Here is a 25,497-nt window from a genome sequence, read left to right as displayed (position 1 = left end):
AAAAAAAAAAAGACTCTTGGAAACAAATCAAAAAAATAATAGAAACCAGGCAGCTCAATTTGAACCAAAATACTTAGTGTTGTTGTTTTTTCCTCTTTGCTGAAGGACGTACAAAAAACTTCCATAACTGCTGCACTGCCCAGTTTCAGTTGTATGAAGTACGTGGTGGCCGTGGGGTCCATACCGACTTGAGATGAGAGAGGTACCTGAGACACCACAGGTTCAGGATGGGGCTTGCTCTGGCCACTGGCTGAATGAGGGGCTTTCTTTGTTCCTTCCACAAGGACCCATGCCAAACAAGTTCCATCACTAGGTCATTCCCTAAGTTTTGGGGATGTTAATACTAAGCTGTTACTACTCAATTTTCTCACTGGCTATTGGTATAACCCAGTGAAATGTAGGCATTTATAATTACGGTGTAAGATACGGTTCTGTCCGACTACCTATAGTCTATACTCCGTCTCTATTGACCGTGGATTGCAGCTTAGAAATTGCTGTTTTGGGGTATTCAGAGATTCTTCGGTCCCTGTAGGAGAGACAGGAGACACAATATGCAGAGGAAGAGGTGTGCAGTTTGGGGAGGTTGTCTACCTTGGACATGCACTCACCTGGCAGCACACATACCTGATTTCTAGTCCTTGGGCTAGTAAGTCTTAATTTATGTATGCAGAAAGGAGAAGCATCAAGAGGTGAGGGAGGGTTTGGTATGGTACTGTAAACTGACCTAAAGTGGTAGGGGAAAAAAATGGCTGCTTCTAGAAATGAAGGCCCTTTCCCTTCTCCCCATCTTATTCTCCACAGTCTTATCCAGGTTGTTATGTCGGCCCCCATCCCGCTGGCTGCAAAACCGCTCTCAACTCTTGGTGAAGTGATTCAATTTGCTAATCTACAGAAAACATGATTAGTTTTATGCCAGGTTAGTGAGCTGAATAGGTTTACTAAAGGAAGCATTTTGATCCACCATAATTTGTAAGGTGGTGTTTTGGGGTATTTTCATCAGAGGAAGGATTTGTGGCTTTAAATAAGAGACCTCAAAAAGATTACTAGATTTTGCAAATGTAGCCCAGGAGGTAGTGGAGAAAATATTTAAACAGAGCTGTCAAGGTCTGAAGCAACAAAAACCACAATTGCTCACTTTGTTAGAAGATACTTTCTGCTTCTACTCATATCTTTCAGGCTCAAAACTTACAATTTCTGGAGCTAAGCACACTATAGCAAGATGGTGTAAAAACTGACATTTCAATTTCAAGTCTCACAAATTAGGCACAAATATTGTAATAGAGTTTAATGAGCAGTTTCATTAAGAAACCTATACGTGACGTGCATTTTTGTATGGTTAGGAGCAATAAAACTTCACGGTTCTCCTTTTTTATTTTTTAATTCTCTGTCCTTTGGAGGACTTTCTTGTGTCTTTTTCAATTTCTGGAAGATACCTAGGTGAAAACTAAAGCATAGTTTAAAAATTATAATCAGTCCCTGTATCGGTAAAAGGCATGACAAAAATAAATGGTCACAGAGCATTCTTGTTGCAAGACACTGTAATAAGGGGAGAACTTTAAAAGGTTTGCTTTGGTACAGTACTGCCAAATGTATGCCAGGAGTCATCTTCACTCTGAGAGATATTGTAAGAGCCAGTAAATATTACAGGTGTGTTTGCATCTGTTCTAAGCACTTTCTGTTGAGTTTTCTATGCAAGATATACTTGTATCTGTGCTGTTACTCAGTCTTGTTAGTATGACTCTGATTTAATTTTAAAAATGTTAAATCACACATAAGTATATAACTTAAATTTGTCACAGATCTGAAACTCAAATGCATTCTTTTGGAAACTTAACAGGCTATCAGTAAATTTATTGTAGTTGATACCATATGGATAACATACTACTATATACCCTTTACTATTTGCTCTGTAGACATTTTTGGCACTGTAATTCATGGCGTAAGAAAAACAAATCGTCTTGTAGAGTACATAAAGTGAGGTGAGCTTAATTAAATATTGGTCTAAAAGAAGCATTTATGAAATGATGACCAACTAACACCCTTAGCCAGCAAGAGCAGTGCCTGCAATTGCTGTAAATCCTAAGAAAATCAATGGGGGATATAAGTTGATGTCCATAAAGCAATGATACTTTGTCTCATTTTGCACCCTGTGTTTCCCTAGATGCTTGGTAAGGAATGGAAGAGGCGAGTGACATTAGAAATATTTAACTGAAGCTAAATTCCCTCAAACTCACCGTGATGGTGCATGGGACGCAGTTAGCAGCAGAGGGTTGGTGGTGTGGGTGCTTCCTGTGTCAGATGTGGCTTGCAAGACGCTTGCTTCCTCTCATATGACGCTGAGCCATGAAATTATGGACAGTGTGCCACATCAGTAGGAAGTTGTAGCTGCTGTTATTAGTATTGGTGACTTATGTTTCTTCAGATGTTATTAATATTATTATTAAACTAATATGAGCTAAGTCAATAAAATCAATGGTATACAGGTATAAGGTTGCTATTCCATTTTAATCTAATCTTCAGTGTGAGAACAAGCTGTGAGCAGCTGCACACAACATATTGTGGAGTAGCAACCTTAATTTGGGAGCCTGCTTATTTGCATAGGAGCCATAATGTTTTATACTGGACTTATAGTGTCATGTCATTTGAACAGATTGAAAGAAAATTTAAACTATAGCATACGTTTCGATCAATGCATGAAGCAGTTTCTGTGCTGATGCTAATGCAGCAGTATTTATTTAGGATACGACAATTTTCGTTTGTCAATCTGTTTTAGATACTTCTTGAAATTAAAAGGGAAAATAGGATTTGGGGTGAATGAAAGTTCTAGCACCGTAGGAAACTGTGTTTCTTAAGATTTGAAGAATAGCTTTCCTAAACAAACTTAACATAATTCATTCTGCCACATGGAGAGTAATCCCTCATCAAATGATGCCAGTAAGTTGATCATAACAAATACACTATTTGCATTGCAATATGGCTTTTGTGGTAATTGGTAAGAGAGAACTGATGACGGTTTTCAGGAAATAACTTGTACTTTAAAAATGCTGAAAGAGAAGAAAAAGAAAAAAAGTAAAAAAAAAAAAAAAAAAGTCTTACCTTAAAATGAATGAATGGTCTTGGATGAATCTTGGCTCTGGGGCTAGCTGTTCACTACTATACTCCAGCCAGCTGGCTAAGGAAGATCAGTCTTCTTGATGATTAGTTCACTGCACTGAGCCTCACCTTTTTCTTGACGTATATAGCCGAGTGTTTATATATTCACAAATCTTATATAAATACCTGCAGTTCTAGAGCCTTTTCAAGCATTTCCTTTATCAGTGTTTTATGATTTGTTTTACATTAAAGCTTTCCTACTTGATTTAGTGTTTTAGCCCATAAATATTGATTTCAATGACAAAATAATTAGGTTGGTTTATGTTAAACAAACAGATACCATTTTTTGGAGGTCTGCTGGATTTCAGAGGAGTGTTTGGGAACTCTCTATAGTGGTCTGTAGGATCTAAGTCAGCTTTGCTTACAGCAGAGAGACAACCACCAGTGCCTGATACTTCTAATCAGTTGAGCAGGGTTGTATGAATGGAAGTGCTCTCTTTTCCTTTCTCTTCAGTGAAAAAAGTCCTTTACTGACAAGCAATATGTTCTTCTGCCTAATGAAACAGTGCACAAAATTCTGATTTCTTTTCTAGGAAGAAGTTTACGTAGTTTCCATGATTGTATATTGAAGCACTGCAATTTAATTCAACCTAATTGTATTTTTCATCTTAACTATAACTAGTGATCAGATAATTATTTTGTCCTTTAAAGAAAAACCTAGCTATTACGGATGCTCAATAGCCAGTTGCATTACTTAAATTAAATTTAAGATATAATAAAAGTATTTATTAATCATTTATCCAAATGAAAACAAGCGTTTAATGCTTCATTATGGTTTTACACACTGATGTTTAATGCATGTAGGTCACTTTTTTTTTTCCTTTCTTTCTTTTTTTTTTTTTCCAGAGCTAGTAAGTGCTTTTTGAAAATTAGGTACATCAGATGTCTCTAGACTAAATACAATCTCACAGGAATAGTCAGTCATTCCTTGGAAATAATTATTTCTTATTGAAAAATAACTGTTGTGGTGTGTTTAGTCTGTGCTATAATTTGCATGCAGCTGTGAACACGTGACACTTTGTTTCTCTGTTTTCTTGTTCTGCTCTTCTGGATCATGTTTATATAGACGTATTTACAAGAACCATCATGAAAATGTTGTCTTGTTTGCTCATAAGAGCTCAATAAAAAAAAAAAAAAAAAAATCTGTAAATTGGATTTCACTGTAAAAGAAATGTGTTGTCCATTTTGAGGTTTTTCCCTTTCTGTATTTTACTTAACCATACATGTAATGACATTGGGTTCTGTATTTTTTTTCCTCCCATATTGACATAAATAGCTGCTAAATAGAGAAAAGGAAAGAAAAAGTTACCCCAAGTTCCATACAAGATTATTTCCCCTCCAGGCAGGGGCAGATGATCACAAGCAATAGCACTGTAAAAAGTTGCCCTTCCACATCTGAGACTTTGCAACTGATACCTGCCTGCTGTGATTTAGTGCAAATGGGAAGCAAAATGGGTTGGCCTAAATTATCTTCATTAGGTCTGTGTGCCCCTCATTGTGATTTGAGCTACCCCATTTTACGTCAGGTCCTTGTGGCCTAGAAGTGTTTGATGTGCACTTATAGCTTTTCAGCTGAGCATTGGTAACTCTGGGATAGAAATGGTCACGGCTAAGAAACACTGGCGTGGCTGCGTGTGGCTGCCTGTCTGTACTGTGTTTGCACATTGCTTGTAGGCATGCAACAGGACTGGGGGTGAAGACAAGTGAGGCTTCCGTGGTGTTCTCCCAGGCACTGCCCGAGCTCAGCAGCTTGATCAGATCAGCTTGACCACTGATCTCAGGTTTTCATATTTGTGCAGCTCTTGTTTTAGTGAGCTGAATGACTTGTGCTACTAAGGGCTGAAAGGGAAGTGCCAGGAATTGCGATAAGGAAAGCTGCCTGATACTGTCCTTTATAGGATGCTGGGTTTAGTTATTTATTTATTAGAACTTTGCATAACATTAGCTTTTGGGGTTGAAATGTTTGAAGCCGGGGAGCTGCCTCTAACTTAATTTCTTTTTCATTTTTTTTTCTACCAAATTTATTTAGCTATTTATAAGAATGCATGGAAAAGTAGCTATTTCTTATGTATTTTCTCTAAAAAATAACCTTTTTGTTTTGCAAATGCTCACGTCCCTCCCTTTGAAGCAGAAACTAGAAATTACATGGTAGTGCAGAAAGTGCTGGTGATATGCTCTGGGGGAAGAAGAGTGGCTTATGAGTCACATCTTTGCCTTTGTCAGCACTGTGAGAATCTCAGATCTAACCAAACTGTAAGCTTTTAAAGAAATCACAGTTCTCTCGTGCCGTCTTGAGCACATTAGAGCTGTATGGCTGCAATTGACAGCGTTTTCCTTCTTGCTGAGCAAATTTGCACATCTTCTAATGCTGCACGGATTGCACGTGTCCCATCACTAAGAACCGGCTAAAATACACCTGGGCAAGTTTCTCAGCAGGTGGTAATGAATGCCACTGGCCACTGTAACTGAGAGCAGAAAATCCTGCTTCTCTTATTCTCAATTATTTCTCCGCAAGCAGCTTCAGAAGAGAAACTGCTTGATTTGGAGACATGAAAACTCAGCCAGGGGGTAGAAGATTGATAAAATTGGGATAAGGGAGAGCAAGCTGTGCATGCTGGGCAGGGAGGATGGAAGCCGAGCAGAGGCTACGCTGGAGGACAAACCACCTACCTGATACGACAGTGCCTGAGAGCCAGGAGTGGAGCCACGCTGTGGTCGCAGCCCCCAGATAACCCCATCAGTGAACAAGGAGACAGGCTCAGGGTGTGAGGGCCCTGTCTTTCCCTTATCCTTGCTCTGTCTTCCCCCAGGGAGGCTCTCCTCTGCCACTGTGGTCCCCCGTAGTGTTTTTGTGGGCAGCAGGTTAGGAACTAGGACTTTCTGGGCTGAAAGAAAGAAAGAAACTGTTGAAGGGGAGTGGGACATAATAAGACACAGGGTCACAAGAACTGATGAGCAGAGGGACTGAGAAACTGAATCCAGGAGGCAGTGGGAGTCCTGATGAAGAAGTGTGTGATGGGGTGGAAAAGAGAGCTGTGGGCAAGGGTACAAGTCAGTATGACTGTCTGTCAGGGAGTGGAGGAGGGACAAAGCATGGGGAGGCAGGGGCAGAGCATGGCACTGCCAGCCAGCACTGGAAATGACAGAGCAAGGAGAGGTGAAAAGCAGTAGGGAGTGGGGTTTTGAAGAGACCCAGACCCTGACGGTAGGACTGAAGAATGGCCGGGACTTGAATCAACATGAGCCAAAGGATGTAGCTTGAGGAATACAGGCAGAGGAGCTCTGGAAAGGCCTTTTCTGTAAAAATCTTGGAATAACCGTAAATACTTTTGGTTCCAGTAGAAGCTCCTTGGGAATATGCTGACCACCACCTATTGCTAGTCCCCAGAGGGAAGATTGCTTTGCCTGTGCTAACCATTGCTCATTTACTCCTTTACCACAAGAGCTGCACGGTACACATAAAGATTGCAACTCCTCTGCTAGCTCGTGTAGGTACCCATGTGCCACCCTTGCACTGACAATTTCTGCCATCTCAATTTGGCTTTACCAGAAGTGGTGTACGTAGTGTCCAAGTCAAAATATGCCACAAGTGAGCGTGTCTTTGCAAAGCTCCTTAGTCTGGCCCCTAGCAAGCATTATAATTGACTGTTACTTACCCGTGTGCTGACACCCTGTTTTTTTCCACAGGACCCCTGCCTCGTTACGTGCACAGGATGGACCTGCTCTGGGAATGAACCTGCTGCATGCGGTGGCGAAGGCAGTTCTCCGTAGTAGCCCTGCCTCGGTGACAGCAGAAGCTGGGACTCGCGCAGCAGGCAGGGGCTGTGCTGATGCTCTGCGCAGCTGCACGCTGCCCTGGGGAACGGGACTCTCTTCCTGGCTGTGATGCTAGGTAAGTTGCTTAATCCGGCCTTTTCTCCTGTCTTTGTGCATCTGGCTTTCTTGCGGGTGACTTGAGATCTTCGGATCTGATCTGGAAAAGTGCTGAGCACTGATAGCTGCGAGTTAGGCAGCGGGGGCTGAGGTTCAAAAATGCTATATAAAGCACCCTGTAATGCTAAGTACTGCAAAAAAATGAGGTCTGAGTTGTGCCAAGCTGGAGACAAAGTTGTCTTCGGAGCTGGGGAATCGTTTTGACCTTAAGGCTGTCTCTGCTCTGGTTAGGAAGTTAGGACTAACAGAGTTATTCTAAGTTAGGAGTGACGGAGTAACAGAGGGAGTAACCATTATGTTTGTCGAGTGCCCGGCTGCGCCGTTGAATTCACAAAGAAATTACTTGTTCCATCTTCCGAAAAAAGTTTGAATAGCATGCAGTAAATATGGAATCAGTCTGTACGGCAAATACCAAGAGGAAAACAGATCGCTGTTTTGATTCGCGGTACTTCTGTACACTGAGCAAAAAGCAGAGATGCTGTGGGAATTGGGTGACACGACTGCGGTGTGTACGATGCCACATAAGCAAACAAAGGCAAAGCTCAGGTTTCTCTGAAACATACTTCTGACATTTCCTCCTGTCAGTGCTTGCCTTTACAGACGGATTTTAGTCTGGATGTTCGTATCATGTAGTATGATTTGGGGTATAAGAAGCAGGGCATTTTTTGATGCTGTCAGCTCCGATAATGTGTGTGCACAAAACTGAAATGACAAGTAAATTCATCGTTCATCCCAGGCACATGCCTCTTGTGCCTGGTTATTGTATCAGGTACAAAGTACACAGTGTTTGTAATACCCACTATCAGAATGGCTTGAGGTCAGAATTTCAGCTGCATTTCTTCAGCCTCAGGATTTGTGTTTTCCCAGTGTGATGTCCATAGCCAGCTACAATAGTGTTGTAATCACTAGATAGCAGTGAATTTTTGGCCAAGGCATGGTTAGGCTAAATATTGTTTTAACTTAGCTAACCTGAATGCAAAATATCTAACGTTAGATCACATTTTATGAATTAACCAAGAGCGTGTCTTTGGTGCCTGGAAACATAGTGAGCGTGCTTGCCAGATAAGCTGTTACTCTCTATTGCAGAAGAGGGAGACAGTAAAAGCCATGAAGCTTTAATAGTAGCTAAATATTATATTAAATACACAGAGTTAGAATGTGCATTCCCCTTCTAGCCTGCTCATGGGGGATCCACTGCATCTGGCTCTGTGGAAGGCTGCAGCGATGCTTCAGGCACAGAGCAGGATTTCCAAGTGCTGCTTTCTAAGAAAACCTGAGATATTTTTGTCTGACTGCTGCCCTGCAGTGCGAGCGTTTCTGTAAATCCCAGCGTTTAAACCATAAACAAAAAAAAAAGGAGGGGGAGAGGTTGAAGCGATCCGCGTTTTATGAGCAGAAGCTGAAAATGAAATGATTTGCCTTACCTAGAGCATTGGGAATGATGTTGCAATTAGACTGATGCAACAGCGCCTATTACAAAACGCTCACCCAGCGCACGGAGGCTGCTGGAGGAAGGCAGGGGGCCGGAGCAGCAGGGGAGCCGCGGGGCACTGCGCTGGCACGGCTACGCGGGGAGGATTATCGGCTAACGCGGAGAGAGGAATGCCAAGCAAAATAAAAACTGTACCGTTCCTGTGTGTGCCATGAAACGGGGTGGGAGGGGGGAGTTGCGTTATCAATGCGCCTACTTTATTTCAGCGACACGTCTCGGCCGGCATGGAAAATGTTCTCTGTTAGGTGGAAGAAATAATGGGCATGGAAGCTGATTTTGAGCTAATATATTTTGAAAGCTGCTAATAACAGTGGAATTTTATTCACAGCTCTTTATTTCTACAATAGAAAAGTAAAAATTCCTCTGGGTTAACTGAAACATCTGTTGAACAAATTGGTTCAGTTTCATGAGTCTGTTCCTAATTCTGAGAAGTAGATGGTGCCTTATAAAGCTGGTAGAGGCTGGGGTTTAGTGGCCGTATCCTTTCATTTTTTTATTATTATTAAAGTAGGTCATTTGAAGTGTTATGCTTTCATGAATATAGTAATACCACAGTTAGTATTTCTAGTATTTCAAGTTTTACCATTGTTTTAATGAGTTTTCTTCACTTTTGTTTTTATTCAACATTACTAATACTCTTTACAAGACCATGGGTTTCTAGCTTTTTATCAAGTTCTTAGAAATGAAGTAATTGAGCTATTAAAAAAACACTAAATTTCTGATTATGTTTCCTTGTTTCTGTAGTTTTTTCTGCTCTGTTTTGCTTACAGAGAAAGTTTGCATGTTAACAGTATTTTAGTTGCTCCTGCTGCTGTTTTGTCATTTGTATTAATTTTTTGAATGTGACTTTACGGTTGTAGGAAGAAATGACAAATCAGTTTATGACCTCACGTGATAGAAGTGAGAGCATCTTAAGTGTCAAAGAGCCGACATCCTATGAATTAATAAAAGAGGAAAAAGGGAACATTTTAATACAGTTTCTAAGATTCTGTTCATATGCATCAGAAATGCATTAATTTAATCTCATGCACATGCACACATCTTAAAGTAGTTTATATTTCTCAGGTATGTTTCCTACCAATATAATCATTGAAAGGAAATCACAAGTATAATGTTAGTATGCAAACAAAATTAAATAGTTTATGCTTTACTGTTAAATATAAAAAATCAGTGCAAGTTCTTTTTGGGTAGTAATGCTTTGACCCATTTTTTGTTCAGGATTTAAAGGGAAAAGCTGAACTTGGAATTTAGACAATGAATATACATTTTCTTTGTGGTGCATACATGACATAGAAAATACAAGACTGGCATTAAACACATTCAATGTGATTGTAAGCTGTTATAGTCAGCTGCATGGTCTGGGTACTTGACTGTTCGGAGTAGCTCAGTGTATAGGTAATAAAGAATGTGAACTGAAACTGCTAGTACTTTCTAATTTTACTTCAATGGATAATTTTTTTTTTATTATTATTATGCCTATTTTTTAAGATTTAATATATGTTAAATATGTGGTAATTTGGTTGCCATCTCTAAAGTAGAAGGTAATGCAAGTATAAATAAGAGGTACAGCAGTCTGCCATACCATTAATGTTGTGTTGTGCTTTGTTTTTTTCTTCTTTTTCATGAGAGATTGCTAAATTGAGAAGGAATGGAGAAGTATAGCTGAGTTTTGTGAAGGTGCATTTGAGTATTGGCAGTGCAAGGAACTGCCCTACTGATAAGATGTTCCAAATCCCCTCGTGTTAGCTTTGTCCTTGGTGCAGCTTGCTGTAGTTTCAGATGACATGCATGAAATGAAGCAAGGGGGAAGTTTTGTGGCTGAAGTCCTGTGCCAAGTCTTTTTGAAGTTGTTTGCAGCAGCTGTGCTGTAGCTAAAGAAAGTCTTTCTTTGCCTCCATCATAACATCTGCATAATCTTTAACAGCAGAATTGTTCCACTATGATGTATCGTTTAGCTAATCTGGGCTGCTTTCATGAAGTCTCTTTTTTTTCTTCTTCTTCTTTTTTTCCGTATTAGAAATGCTCACAGTATTTTGGGGGATAAGATTGTGAAGCTCTGGACATCAGTTCTTCGATGTAGAAACAGTAAGTTCCAGTAAAAAAAAAAAAGTAAGAAAGTTTAAAAAAAATTATTTGAGGCATTGAGTTTGAGTCTTTAGCTCAGTGAAGCTCTTACGGTAATTGGGGACCTTAGACTGCACCCTGAGAACTGGATTTGTCTATGTCCTCCCTTGTTTGGAGGGTAGAGGCTCAACACAGGGCCAGTTCCTGTGAGGATGTCACTGCTGTGGTGTCATTGCAGCTAACCTTGGTCTAATGGCTTCCCAAAGAGTGGTTTGCAGCCTTCCAGCTGAGGTATTGCCCCATCTCCCTCATGCCAGCACTGCTGCCGCCGCAGCTCGTGAGTGAGTTGGCTCAGGGACCTGAAATAGCGGTCAGCTAACCACATGTTTGGTTGGGTTAGAAGGCTGGCTCTTCAGCTCTTTGAACTTGCTAACCGTGGGGCTGGACCAGTGTCTGTGCTGAAGATGGCTTGGGAGAAGGGGCGGTGGGACCAGCCTTTTGGTGGCAAATGGGCTTGTGGGCCCCTTCGAAGCCATGCCTGCAACTGAGGCAGGAAGAAGGCGACCGAGAGAAGTGTTTTCAAAGAAGTGCACGAGTTAAACCTTTCGCCATGTTTACTTTGAAAGTTAAGTAAAGAGAATTTATTACATCAGGTGTAATAGAATTTGAAGTTTTAGCTTCAGTGTTTCTTTTGGTTGGAGTTTTTTTTGCCTAAGAACTTCTCAATTGAACCTTTATTTAATCTTCTTCCAGTCTGAGATGTAGAGGTCTGCAATAGTTCACTCTCTGTTAGCACTGCAAAACTTCAGTTACAGGATTGGATCCACTGGTCAGATGTAACGGGCTGTGATCTTGGACAGCAAAGCATTTAAAGGTAATAGAAATGCTGGCTCTTCTCTGTATTAAGGCTTTTGGTGATCTACACTGTAAATACATTTATAGAAGATGCTTGAATCTCAAGCTTTATGTCAGGAAATAAACCTGAAGCAATATATTGTAAATTCAATTCCCCTCCGTAACCTCTCTCCCCCCCCCCCCTTTTTTTTGTAAGTAAAGATTATCATCACAGTTTATCATCAGGAATTTATCAATATGCATCTGATTTTTAATTGATCTCTCTATAGATGCCTTCCCACTATAATCTGTTAGGAAAATACTTGTCAATGGAAAAGCAGAATGCTGATTTATCTAACTGCATTCATTGCAGAAGTTTGGTTTGTGAGATCCATTTAAATAACTGGAGTAAAAGGAAAGACATAGGAAACATCCTGTTGCTTATTAGGGTTATTAAATGGTGTTTTCAAAATTATCTTCGGGTGAAATAATGATTTTTTTTATGATTATTTATTCTGTAGGGACTGTGTTATTCCACATACTCGGTGTTTATAAAACTGAACATATCCTTGCCACAATTAAGAATTAATACTGTACCGTTCAGAATAACAAAGCTGCTATTACAAATTACTTGAGATATTCCACATTGAGTGGAAAAAGGTAGGTCTGCCAGTGGGTGTAAATCAGAGCGCAGGCTGCGTGCTTGGTGGAAGGCAAAGTGCCCGAGAGGGACTGTGACCACGTCACCGGGAACTGAGCATGCCCTGGGTGACAGCTGGGCGTTTCGGGCTCACACGTGGACGGCATATGTGCTTCCTGACGCCCAAGGAATATGCTTAGGTCCTAGAAATAGAGATGCTTGACAGCAGCAGTCCAATATATGCATTTTAATCTACCCATTTAAAAATAGGAAACTAAGATCTTAAGACCGGTCTTCAAAAGTGCACACATTTGCTACATTCTGGTTCCAGAAACGTTACCATGAGCTAAGTAATAGTAGTGGAGTACTCGTTTCAAAAACAGGAAGTGCCCACATTATATAAATTGCATAGTTTCAGCTGTCATAAATGTGGTTTCAATGCAGTTGCCGGAGTAAAGCCCAAAGTAGTTATAACCAGCTTACTTCCTCTTCCAGTCAAAGTGCAAATAGCCATATAATTAACAATCTGTGGCTCATTTTCTCTAGCTGGGTGAAGTATTCTATTTCACATGTTCAGTCCCTGTATAAACAGAGGGAACTCGACTTGCTTAAGAACATTTTTAAAACCCAAATATTCTCGGCCATAACCAGGCCTGCAGATTCACAAAGCGGGAGCTTCGATCGCCCCTCGAGCTTGGCAGCAGCGCCAAGACCTGCGAGTGTGCCTGGCGTGCGTCCAGGCTCTGTGTGGAAGGGAGCACCCTGCCAAGTTGGCTCCTTGCCACGCTAAACTGCATGGGGCAGCAAAACCTGCTGCAGAGCTGGTAGACAGTTTCTCTCTTCAGGGACTTCCCTTCTTACATTCCATTACAAATTGGCTTTATTCAAAGTCTTTTATCATTAGTTTTTTGAGGACTGATTGCTCAGCTTTTTTGGACGGCTTTTTTTTTTTTTTTTTCCTGAGTTAATTCGCCCATCCTGTCTTTGACTCTGCTCATGCACTGGGTACGGCAGAAAAGCACAGCAAGTAGAGAGGGTAAGAAAGAGTTCCTCTTCTGCTCCTGTACACTCACAGGTCATTTCAAATATGTTTTAGGCTGTTTGGGGCCTTTGAGGAGAGCTCTAACTTCTCATCCAGAAAGGGCCTGTCATCACTTCTATGCCTCTGCTGATATCAGGCACTTGAGCAGCAAATACCTCCTGAATTTTCCCTGCTTACTCTGCTCACTGGAAAAACCGACGAGGAGCCTGTCCAGGGACAGGCAGCTCTCTCCAGGAGAGCTTCTTTGAGGAAGCTCTGCTTGGTTGCTGAGGGTGAGGTTCCCACCACATACAAGGATCACCAGTGGACATTTCTTGTTCTGACAGTCTTGGAGAGGCCTTTCTTCACGTGAGAGGTGGCACTACATTTTGCATAGCCCTGTAAGAAACCCTCAGGCAGAGCTCAGCAAGCATTACTCTGTCCTAAACATAATATGATGGCAAAGAAATTTCCTAGCTTTCCTTTTCCTTCCCTTTCCTAGCTTTCCTCTTCAACTATCAGATAAATAGTGGAGAGTGCTCACTCAAGGCCTTGTGAAGTATCATACATTTATAGTGACCATCTTTGACTTTATTTAAGGACTGTTTCATACAGCACTACCCAAGGTTTTCCATTCTTCAGGAGAGGATGGCTAACCCGTTTTGTTGTCCCTGGAACAACCAGAAGAGATGCATCGATGGAAGAGAGCCTTGATTTATCTCTCTGAATGGAATTTTAAAAGCAAAAGAAGTCTTAACAGCCTCTGCATAAAAAAGCAGGTTACATCTAACAATTATGAAGGAAACAGAAATCAGGACAGAGTTCTGCTTGAAGCTTCCCAGAATTTTTGGCTGTAATTTAATTGGGGGAAACAAGGGAAGACCAAGGGAAGTGAGAACTGCATTGTGTCCTGTGGAAAAAAATAATGCAGTTGTTTGATATATTGAGGTGTTTCTTTCATTCTAAATACAATTTGGAAACTTTTAGACACAGTAAGGGTTATAACATATTTAATTGTGTAAAGGACTCCTTCCTATTCTTGTCTTCCAATATTTTAAGAGAACATACAGCTCCTGCTCTGAAGGGGAGTGGTTGCACAGCTTAAACTTGAGCTTCTCCATACTCAGTATCTGTGTGTAGGTAATAATTTATTATAGCATTAATATAACATTATCATCATTCATTCAGAAGAGCCTTATCTTAGGCACTTGCAAGAGTTACTCATGTTTCTTTGCTTAGCATGACATGGCTGTAGTTTCCTCCATGGCTCAGTTCCCAACCCAAGCCCAGGTGATGAAATGTGCTCACATTGTGCTGTGTTTTAGCATTGAATTAAGGGATTGGAATGGGTTGTGTTGTAAAAGAAGACAGTAGGGCTGGTCAGTTCGATTAAATTAATGGATTGCTCTTATTTCGTAGAGTAGTAGGATCCAAATGGTGGTCTGTGGGCCAACACCAGCCTGCAGGGAGTTTGCATCTCTGCTTTTTGCCAAAGAAGATAGTAAGCAGCTCTGAAGGAGCAGGTGCTGCCCAGCAGCTGGACATTATTCAGAGCTTGCCACAGTCCAGGTTAGAGGGCTGCCACCAGGGGAGTGGAGAAGGTGGAGTGGAAGGAGCCCAGTAGAAGATCTTCCCTCCTCTTGTGGTTCAGTCTCATTTCATTGATGACATCTTGGCAGCATTTCTAGGACAGGAGCTTGTGGCATGTACAGGTTGGTCAGGTTGGTGACTGCTGTGAGGGCTTGGAGGAGAGGTTGGTGAGAATTAGGTGGTGGGAGGATCTATATCCAACCACCAAAATATATTTGCAAAGCCCTTGTGAAAAGTGACCTCTTTTAATAAAAAACCACATCCTTCAACACTGTTCATTAAAAACACTATCATGGTATATAAAAAGTCTCTCATTTGCATATGAAGTAATTCAGTTTCAAACTTCTAATTGCCATTTGAGAAGTCAAATAGTACTTTCTGAGGAGACTTTGATACTATGGTTTTATATTGGCTTTTAGGAGTATTTCAAAATTGATTTCAGACAGTAACTATTAAATCTGAAAAGATCATAAGAAGCTGGAAAGCTCTGTATATATATATGTATGTGAAATAATAATAATAAAAATATATTATTACATATGTGCTCTTAATTGGTATGCTGTCATAGCCTATAAAGATTTTATTATTCTGAGATAATACGCATAGTCATTACACGAGAGCACTGAGTACTTATTTAATATAAGCAGGTCATCCCAAACAAGGTCCTCTCTAACAATTATCTCCATGCTTGGTTGTATAATCTGATTCTTGTAAGATTAAATACTAAATGAAGATTTCAGATTTTATATTATTTATATTTTCTTTAAATTCTTCATTTTTCATATTGACTGTTTTAAGAATTTTCACACTTAGGGAACCTTTAGGGTCTTCCAGTAATGAAGATGATTCAATTAAAAATGAAATAATAGGAAAGTCATGTACAAAGAAGACACTAGTTTTGCTATGTTTATCTCTTTCAGCTGACGGTAGAAGAATCTTTAAGTTACTGCTGTGTATGTCTATTTAAATAATCTATATTGCTTAATTCAAAAACAGACAAACAGAGAACCATATGCACTGCTTTAGAGAGTTTTTGCAATTCCTCTAGCCTCTAGTATTTTTTGCAGAATTGTTCTTTAATTAACTTGAATAGAAGCACCGATTCTCCTGCATTGCAGTTCCCCCTTGCTGGTGCTCTGTGGACCCACATGAAATCCACGTACTTGTAAATCCCATTGAGCCTCATCAGGCTCCTGTATGGTTTCTGGCATGAAAGATATGTTTCCTGGGGATAGGCTGTTTCTCCTTGACAGGAATGGGGCCCACGCAGGTCAGCTAACCAAATTGCTAAGATCAGTGTTGAACTCTCCAAATTTCCCCAGTAATACAAAGAGTAGTATAAACTCATGCTCTCTTGCTGCAAACTTTCTTATTTTAATTGTGGAAATGATGTGCAAACTTAGATGAAATGGCAAATGGCTACACAGCATTTCCATGCTACTGGATCATCTTCGGGTCCAACTCAGATTTCTTGTCTTACCAGCTTCCCTCCTTCGCTCTTGTCTTCTGTTGCAGTTGTTTGAGCTCTGCTCCTGATCAGACTTTTCTGCCAGGGTGAAAAATCGCCCTTTGTTCAGACATGTATGTACCTTTGGGTACCTTCAGCGTTCACGTTTCTGTTCTTAGTAATTAGTTCTGTCATCTGGCTTTCTTTGTACCAGGGTTTTCCCACTGTTCTTTGCCCATTCTGCTGATAAGTTGAGTGGATTTCCTCTAAACATCAGCCATCTTGCTGTTCTCAGATTCTTGCTCCTGGATGAAAGACTATTTGCTTGTTCCTAGCCTGGGTCATAGGTGACACCAACCCTGTTAGCATATGACTGAGTGCTGTATGTGTACGTGTGCACATTTTATTTATTCTTTCATATTTAGGTATATGATATATAAAATAAATCACATATATGTTTGTATAGTATCTAATAGATTATATCTAATGTAATCTAGTGTTGATTATTTTATAATTTCTTACTTTTATATAAAATAACATCTGCCAGCATTTTTCCAGTTGGGTATCTGTTTCATTGCCTAAAAACGCTGATTTTTATTGTACTTTTTTTTTTTTTTTTTTTTGGGGGGGGGGGGGGGGGAGTGTCTAGGAGAAATACAACAATCCCAGTAGGTTTTTCTGTGTCCTGTTGAACAGAGAAACATTGTCAGCTGTTGACTGAGAATACTCAGCTTATGAAAATAGTATATAACTTGATGGATAACTGGATTTTACAGTGAAGAGATGTCCCTCTTGAAAGGATGTGTAACTACTTGGGTTCAGATCTTGTGTATTTTTACTCTGGTGAGACTCCTACCTAGCAATATTCTCGTATATTTGTTACTGCAATGTTTTAGTTCTTCTCTTCAGTAATTAAGTGGTGTTCTCAGGGCTTCTCACAACTTTTGGTCATGAGAGCTTTCCTTTTTTCTTTCAATTCTCTTTTCTGTTTTAGATAGAGTTCTTTCATCTTCCTACAGTAAGAAAAATTACAGAGTTCGGTAGAAGTAGTAAAACTTTAAAATTCTGTTTATGCAAAATTTTAAATTAATATTCTGTCATTCTTGTTAATAAGGGACAAAAAAAAGTCAGAAAAAAAAATCAGCAAATTTTTAAGGACATGGAGATTTATTCAAGTATTAAGTACACAAATAGATCAAAGGTCTACCGTGTCTAGAAGTTTGTTAAAGATTTTAGACAGCAATGATGATTGTTGAGAATCGAACAACTTCTTTTCTGAGTGTATTTGCAGAACAGAGCCATGTAAGAATCTCCAAGTGCAGACACTGATTTAGAAGCACATACTTTGTGCGTTTTGCTTTTGATTCTATGTGTATGTCCAGACGTGGTCATTTCTGAATTCAGTAGATTGTTGGTAACAAAGCACAAAAGCAGTAAAATTAGCTGACAGATGCCAGCATATCAGCCTTGCTTTAGGAGTTGCTAAGCAAAATCCTGTGGTCTTTGCTATACAAGAGGTAAGATAGACCATTTTGGCCTTACATTCTATTTTGGTTTATTTATAGGGGTAATTTTTATTCTTTTGTTTGGTTGGTTTGGGTTTGTTTTATTTTAAGTAAATGATTGTGATTTCATAACAATTTGAACTTTGAATGTGAACATATTTTAGCTTATGGACTGAAATGGACTTAGAAATGATTTAATGTTATTAATTTGATTATTCACTGTTATATATTACTTAATTGATATTTTCAGTGGCAAGGGCTTGCTCTTGTTCTCTGTTACATTTATGAAGGGTTTAGCATGTAAGAGTTAAACACGAGACTGCTATGCAACTATTCATGAGTGTTGACTTGTCCTTGGAGATAGAACGCACTTGCATAAATACTCAATTACAAGAAAAAATTAAAGGATCACAAATCTATCACAATTCATAGACTACAGTAAAATAAATGTCCTTGAAAATGTGTCTCTTTACATTTATCTCCTACTAGAATACATATGCAGTCTGTTTGCCTGTTTTCCTTTGAAAACTGTCTAGAAAAATCCACCATAGGTGCATTTAAATATTGTGATGCTTCTTTTAGGCAATAAAAGGCTGGTTAGTATAAGCAGCTGTCTGGTTTTGGCCATCTAAATTAGCTTTCTGTGAAATTATAATAAGGTCAAATATTTATTTTTAGCCTCATTTCCTATGGAAACAAGGCTCGTAAGGTCATACCATGCACTTGTATACATGCACACATGTTGGTCCTTCATCTTCTGTCAGTAGCTTTTGAACCTATTGGTGATTTTGGTCACATCTTTCAAAGTGTAGAGGTCTCAAAATGCAGAACCCACAGGCTCTGTGAAAACAGGTAGCTGAATATAGGTGGGAGCACCTAAAGGTGTCCTGACAGAGGGAAATAGCATGAAATACTCTTGTTAGTGGCCTATGAATCCTAGGAATGGGTAAATACATTCTTTTTATAAATGTCCCAGCTGTGGAAAAAGTTTTTTTCAAAGCTTTCACTGTTCCAGACACCAAAGTCAACCAACGAAGAGCTGTAAATCTGTGGGAGATGAGGTTTCATTAATTCTGTTGCTCATGGGACTACTTATGTAAATATTTTAATAATGATAATATCGCCAACATAAATATCTTCATGCAATCTATTTTTGCATATTCAATTTTTAAGTTAAATAGATGGGAATCCTCTTGTGAAAATCTTAATTTTCAAAGATAGATTTTGTTTTCACTGTGAATATTAGTTGAAATGTCCACAGAGCTTCTTCTCCCCATTAGGACAAACTGAGCAGTTGCTTTGCCCTCCTTTTAAAACTACAGGTACAATAAATGCTTTCCGGCGATGTTTTGCATGTGGTTCCGAATTGCAAATAGCCAGAAATGCCGGAGTGTTTTACGGGGAAAATTCACTACAGTTGCTGTGCTCCAAGGGAGTTCACGGGGAAGAACAATATCTATACAGTACGCTTACTGAATATGGAAATAATAATAATAATTATTAAGCTAACCAACAAGAGGTGTATTCTTAATAAAACGTGTGGGTTGTTTTTTCTTCAGTGTAATCATATGACTGTATAATACAAAAATTGCTTTGAGAGTGGGTCAAAGATTACACATAGCAAAGACTCCTGTGATTGGTTATGAACAAGTGAAAATACTGTAAACTTTTGACCCGGCAGCAGCAAATGGAACTGTGTAAAGCACCTACAGATGGCAGGATTTAACATATAGTCGGTCTCTCGCCCTTTCACAGCAATTACGATCATATTACACCGGGCACAGAGGGGAAGTCGCTTTGTAACTGTAACACAGTGCGTCTTTGAAAGTTTTGCATATGCAGTTGCATGTTTCATTTTGGTACAGCCATCAATTAGCTTAGCAAAAAGAATTCAACTTTTGTCGTTCTTGTTTGGCTTAATTTCCTGACTACTGTGCCAAGTTGGTTTTGAACAAAAAAATCATTTGACCGTTCTGAATAATTTTGATAATTCAGACTGCAGGGTATTTATTGCTAAGCCTTAAAGACGTGGTGAAAGTTTTATGTCATTCTGCTGCTGACTTGGGGATGAAGGGATGAGGAAGTGCGACTTCAGAGAGAGATCTGGGAAACAGCACTACCAATAAGCTCATTCAGTTCTCCTGTTGTTCTCAATGCAGGCATTTTCTCATTTGAGTTTTGAGTTTGCAAAACTTAAACAGCAAGAAGACCAATGGATAAACTGTGTTTATTCATCTGACAAAAAAATAAGGCATTTAGACCATTTGGCAGGTTTGGGTTTCTTTTGTGCCCATGAAATCACAGATTAGATAAAGTGAAAAGAGTCTTGTGAATTAGAGACTAACAATTGCCATTTTCCTGTGAACTTTGTCAGTTAACAAAATCAGAAGTCCGGTTGCATTTTTGGCACAGAGAACTGGTTATGAAGTCATCCAAGCATATTTCGTGTAACCCAGTGCCTTTCAGGGAACTGATCAAAGCGGGGGGTTGTTTGCCTGTCTGTGTGCAGACTTCTCCTGTGTTTGGTTTTATTTGTCACACTTCAACACATCGGCAGTCAGAAAAAAAAGTCCGACTTGTAGAAGGCACGCTTCTGTATTTGTGATGCAGCCACTGTCTTCCTTTCCGTCTCTTCGATTTGCCTCCTGGCCTGTAATCCGATGCGTGTGCCAGATGTGGGGAGGTGGAGCGGGAGCACTCCAAGCTTTTAGACCATTTCATGGAGGGGGTTATTTTATTATAACTGTGGTTCACAAAAAATTTGCCTTTGGTTTTCCAGGATGACTTTTACGGAGAGTGGAAATTGCAAGCATATGGTAATAAGATAAATAAGGTAATGAAATATGCTTTTTGGAGGAAGGAAGAAATTTCAAATACAGATAAAATAGAGGTGTTTCTTTTTCTTCTTCATTTTTATTTTTTTTTCTTCATGTTGAAGCTTGCACTGTACATTGACTGCTGGGTTTAATTCCATTTCTTTTTGGAGACAAATGTATTCACTTCAGCCATGCCTGTACCTGCAGCAAAGAGCTGCTGATGAAAGCTTTAAGGCACTTAAATGGCTCAGTGACTGCTACCACATGAGTTTGATTGATTTGGTCACACAAGATTCTGAAACTTTCTAGTTTGTTAAAATACAGTGTAACGAATCCTACTCTTCTCAAATGCCAAGCAGCATACCTTATTGTACACTAATTTTTCTACAGATTTTTAATAACCCTTCCAAACCTCTCCCTCCCTCCCCCCCAAAAAAAAAAAACAAAAAACTTGGGCATTTAAAAATCCCACCCGTATATTTTCCTCTTATGCCAATGGGCAGATATCCAGGTTTGAGCCACACTCAAAATTTGCCTGGAGCCATTGAAGCAGCAACCTCTCGGAGGAGGCTGGAGCACATCAGTGCTGCCCCGTGCTTCCTGCACAGCCTGGGGTCTGTTGGGAGTTACCCGCCAGACCTCAACGAAAAGTTCAATGAGTAATCTTGATCTTAAAGGTAGTAGCGTAATTCGTAATTCTTCGGTGTGTGTCTCTGTTGCGTTAATGACTTGGATGAATTTGTTGTTTGCATGGAAGCTATTCCACCCGAAAACAGGGGCTATTATTGCCAGATTTCTACCTAATAAATGCCATTTTCAGGTAGGTATTCTGGATTTGTTCTGCTTTGGAGATGCAAAACCGAAATCTAATTTGATAGGGAAAAATGTTCTTAATGTATGGAGTAGAAAGGAAAATTAGTTAAGAAGATGGGTTTCATACTTGAGAAAGGAAGCTGTTTTATCTAGTTATGTTCTTTCATCTTCTTTTTGAAGCACAAGAAGGTATTGAAACATTATTACTGAAATTGTACTATTGAAACTTTATAGAAATATTGTGGGATTATTTCCATAGTTTCACTGATTAAAACAGAAATCTAAATGAAGGACACTTACACAACTATTTTGTAAATAATAGACTAACCAGTTTTATATTGCAGTAACTGAAACATCTCCAACACTTACATCTACTTAATAAATATGCTGTGTGCTTCTATAAAATGTAAAACATGTTAGCACATTGACCAATCCAAGGGATATATTAAACCTTTAACAAGTGCCTTTAACACGCTTTATAGTGCCAGCTTTTTTTTTTTTTTAATTTTGATCATTATTTCCACAGTATAACAGAGGTGCTTATATTTCTTAATCATTGATGGAAATAAAATAGTTAAAATGACTCTTCCAGTATCACTCTAGTCTGAGTACGAAGGTTTCCATTATAAGTTGAACAAAAAGTTCTTATGTACACTTTGGTAAGCAGGTGAAACTCCTGTGTACCGTATTAGTAAGCATAGTTTCCTTTCAATGTTATCTAAATATCTAATTTAGTTTTCCTTTATACTCACTCTGAAAAAACAACCGACAAAAGCTATCATTTCTTAGACTGCATCTTGCATACAGATAGCATAAAGCATGATGTGCTTTCCTCCTTTTCTCCTCCCAAAAGATAAATTTCCCAACCTGGTGGAATATTTCCCTTATTGTCCTGTACTGAAGCATAGCTTACCTACATCAGTACTTAACTGGTCTAATTCAGATTTTAAAGCTGTGCTGCAAAAGAGCACTATCACTGCTGTATCAGTAATATTTAGGTCACCACAAGTGAATTATTCTCACAAGGATATTCTGGATATTGAAATGGTTTTAAACTGTCATTTAACCATTGAAAAATCTTTACAAATAAATTAGCACATAGATGCTATTTGTGTGCTGCACACCAAGCTAAGCGCTGGCTGAATAACTTCAGGATAATAGTAGTAATTTGCCCATTTAAATCTGGCTAAAAGAACTTTTGTTCCTGATAGATTTAATTTATTAGTGGAATAGTAAGTAGACAAAGTGCAGATTTAGATCTTTTTTTTTTTTTTCTTCACATAAAGCACCAAAAATAAGGTGAGATACTTATTAAAAGGAAGAAACTGCTGAATTTGGCTCCCTTCATTTTTAAACCAGGTAGGAACACAGAAAATGTTGTCATGAAGGTGTGGGATCTGATATTTTCTCTTCAACCAACTGCTCACGTAAGCTGGAGAGGTCACCACCTTTGGGCAACGTACGTGATACAACAAACATCTCAAAAATGAAAAAAATGATGATTTGACACTTACTTTCCATGTAAGTGGGAGTTAGCTGGATGCTAATTTAGCAGAAGAGGGGGAAATTGGAGTGTGATTCTTGGGATCCGTGTTAGCTCAGGTGACAGTTTTGACCTCGTGACAGTCAATCCCGAGGCACAGCAAGAGGAATATTAGTGTGCAGATTAGTGAAAGCTGATTGGCGAAAGCAGTGCCCATGTTTGCAGACGTGACCACTTAAAGCTAATAAGATTATAATAATTTACATAGTATCTACTTAAGCACAGGTGGTGAAAGTAGTAGCAAGGAAAAAAAAAGGTAAGGAGCTTAAATGCAGAGAAGGTATGGAGAGAATTGTGGTGAAACATGCTGCGTGTGGTAGTGATAATTGCCTGGCACGTTCGCACAGGGGCTTGTTTGTGTTCATCTCTGTCCTTGATGCTGATATTCCTGCTTACACTTCACTTGTATGGCAATCAAAGTCCCAATTCCACTGAGAAGCATTACTTACCTCTTCATTACATTCAACTGTTTTTGCAGCCTGGAGTAAATATCAAGGCTTTTGACAGCTTCATGTAAAACCTATGCAGGAATTTTTTGATGACATACACACGTTTCATTTTACTGTCTGGAGGACTCCATTTGCACAGAGGAATATATATATCATTCAGTCTCCAGAACAATTTTATGTTTTGAAAGCTTAAAAATTTCTCTAAAACAGCATCAGATTGCTTTGTTGTGGATGAGTTGATTGGAAAATAGCATGTACCTCCCTGACTACTTTGCATTTGTTACCTAAATGGAGTAAGTTTAGCTTGGAGAGGCTTGGAGAAAAGAGAGGGATTTAAAATGATTCTTAATTAATCCCAGGAAAATTCTGGCAAATCTCATCTTTTCTTAATGCATGGTGTATATATCTTTTAGCTTCATTTCATTCTGATAGCACAGACAAATAAATAATAATAATAATAAAAATTAATTTCACAAGGATACTTTGGTTTGTCAATAGCCAGACATTGGGTTTACCTCATTTTAGCACATGCAGAATAAGGAGTGTGTGTGGTTTGTGATTTTTTTTTCTTTTTTTTTTTTTTCCTTTTTTATTTTCTTTTCTGTTTAAAAACTTGTTTTCTATTAAGGAAGCATTCCAATGTCATGTTAGTTAAATCTAGCTTTGAAGTGCTTTTATGAAATAGTGTTTTACTACCAATTGTTATATGCCAGTGGTGATAACAGTGGTGATAATTATTTTTTTTTTTTTGCCCTGTAAAATATAAATCTTTGTCTTGTTTAAATATCATGCCATGTGAACGGAGTAAGCTGTCCTCTGTGGCAGAATATTATATGTTCTTTCTTCAGGTAAAGAAAAAGAAACAAACAAAAGCAAGACAAAAACACAGCCCAAGGCTTACTTCTTTGTTATCTTTCTTGGCTAACACATATGGACCTTGGGTCCTACTGCTTCTGCACTTCAGAGGGCAGCTGAACAGATTCATTTGTGCATGTTACATGCTTTTAAGTCCTCAGCAGTCTTACACAACATACAGACTCCATCCTGAAAAGTCAGAAGTAGGCTGATCGGAAGCCAACAAAGCATTTACACATAATCTTTACAGTTAAGGACATGAATGGAGGCTTGGACTTAACATTAGGTAAGACAATTCAGAGAACTGCAAGATTAAGTGTTTAATCCGAACCATCACTGCTGTGGTGTTAACAAATAAATACACTGTCTTCCCATGGTGGTATAGTCTCATAAATATACTCATATGTATGGATTAGTTTGGGGTTGCAATTATACAGTTTTATATAGAGCACTTCTTGTTTGTTTGTCTTGTTTGGTTGCTTGTTTTTTCATTTAAAATACTTTTTTTTCATGAGTTAGAGAGGAATATTAACACCACAAAACCCACCAATTTTTTATAGCTTATGAAAATATAAAAGAATGTCTTAGGTTTTCTAGAATATTTAATGGGCCTCAGTTCTGTTTGAAATGACTTTTGTCCTAGTAGAATACCTTCTTCTGGTAAGCTTTTGGTAGGTAGAATCAGTCTTTCTGAAATAAATTATTTTCAGGTTGGACTGTTCACAAGGTGTGATAAAATCTATATCAGAAAATAATCTGCTGAAATACTTCTCTGTACAATTCATGTATTAGTATATCACTATTACTTCTTCCAAGTGCAGACTAGTATCTGACGTGGTCTCCAAGAAATTCACGCTGTGGAATAGAGACAGCATTGTGGATCCCTGTTCAGGAGATGCTGACAACTTTGCTCATGGAGATTGTGCCCTTTCCCAGTACCATGTTCCTAGAATCAGTAATCGTTTCTCCTTTTTCCCCATGAGTATGTTTAGTTTTATAAATTTGTGAAAGGGCTAACATCCATTGTGCTTTCTCATGGGTATTGTTCAAGTTCAAGGTGGTATGTGGCTGTTTTCATAGTGTTGCTGTAATCTGCAACCTAAGTAAAAAGGCAGCATGCCTGATATTACCCACCTAAATACACCTGGCTCGCTGAATGACCTTGAATAGGTCGTTTTATTTCTTTGTTCATTCTGCGATCTATAAACTGGAGATAATAAAACATATATCCACCTTTGCAAAAGGTCTTTGAAAATCCATGGGTAAAAGGTATCCCATAAGGTCAAAATATGAATTATTTATTGCTACATGACATGCACAGCATGCAGACTGTAGGGTTATA

General features: G+C 38.9%; 1 protein-coding gene across 8 annotated transcripts in view; it reads left to right on the top strand.

Annotated features, from left to right (window-relative positions):
* Positions 1-25,497, top strand: part of NCOA2 (nuclear receptor coactivator 2) — a 201,814-nt gene that overhangs the window by 68,731 nt on the left and 107,586 nt on the right. For all 8 annotated transcript variants that reach the window (XM_040545930.1, XM_040545929.1, XM_040545926.1 and 5 more), the window contains one exon: positions 6,841-7,045. The gene's annotated coding sequence lies outside the window, so the exon portion shown is untranslated. The remainder of the gene's footprint in view (positions 1-6,840; positions 7,046-25,497) is intronic.

The sequence above is a fragment of the Cygnus olor genome, chromosome 2, assembly GCF_009769625.2.
Source record: "Cygnus olor isolate bCygOlo1 chromosome 2, bCygOlo1.pri.v2, whole genome shotgun sequence".
Lineage (NCBI taxonomy): Eukaryota > Metazoa > Chordata > Aves > Anseriformes > Anatidae > Cygnus > Cygnus olor.
This window is presented reverse-complemented; position numbering and strand designations above follow the sequence as displayed.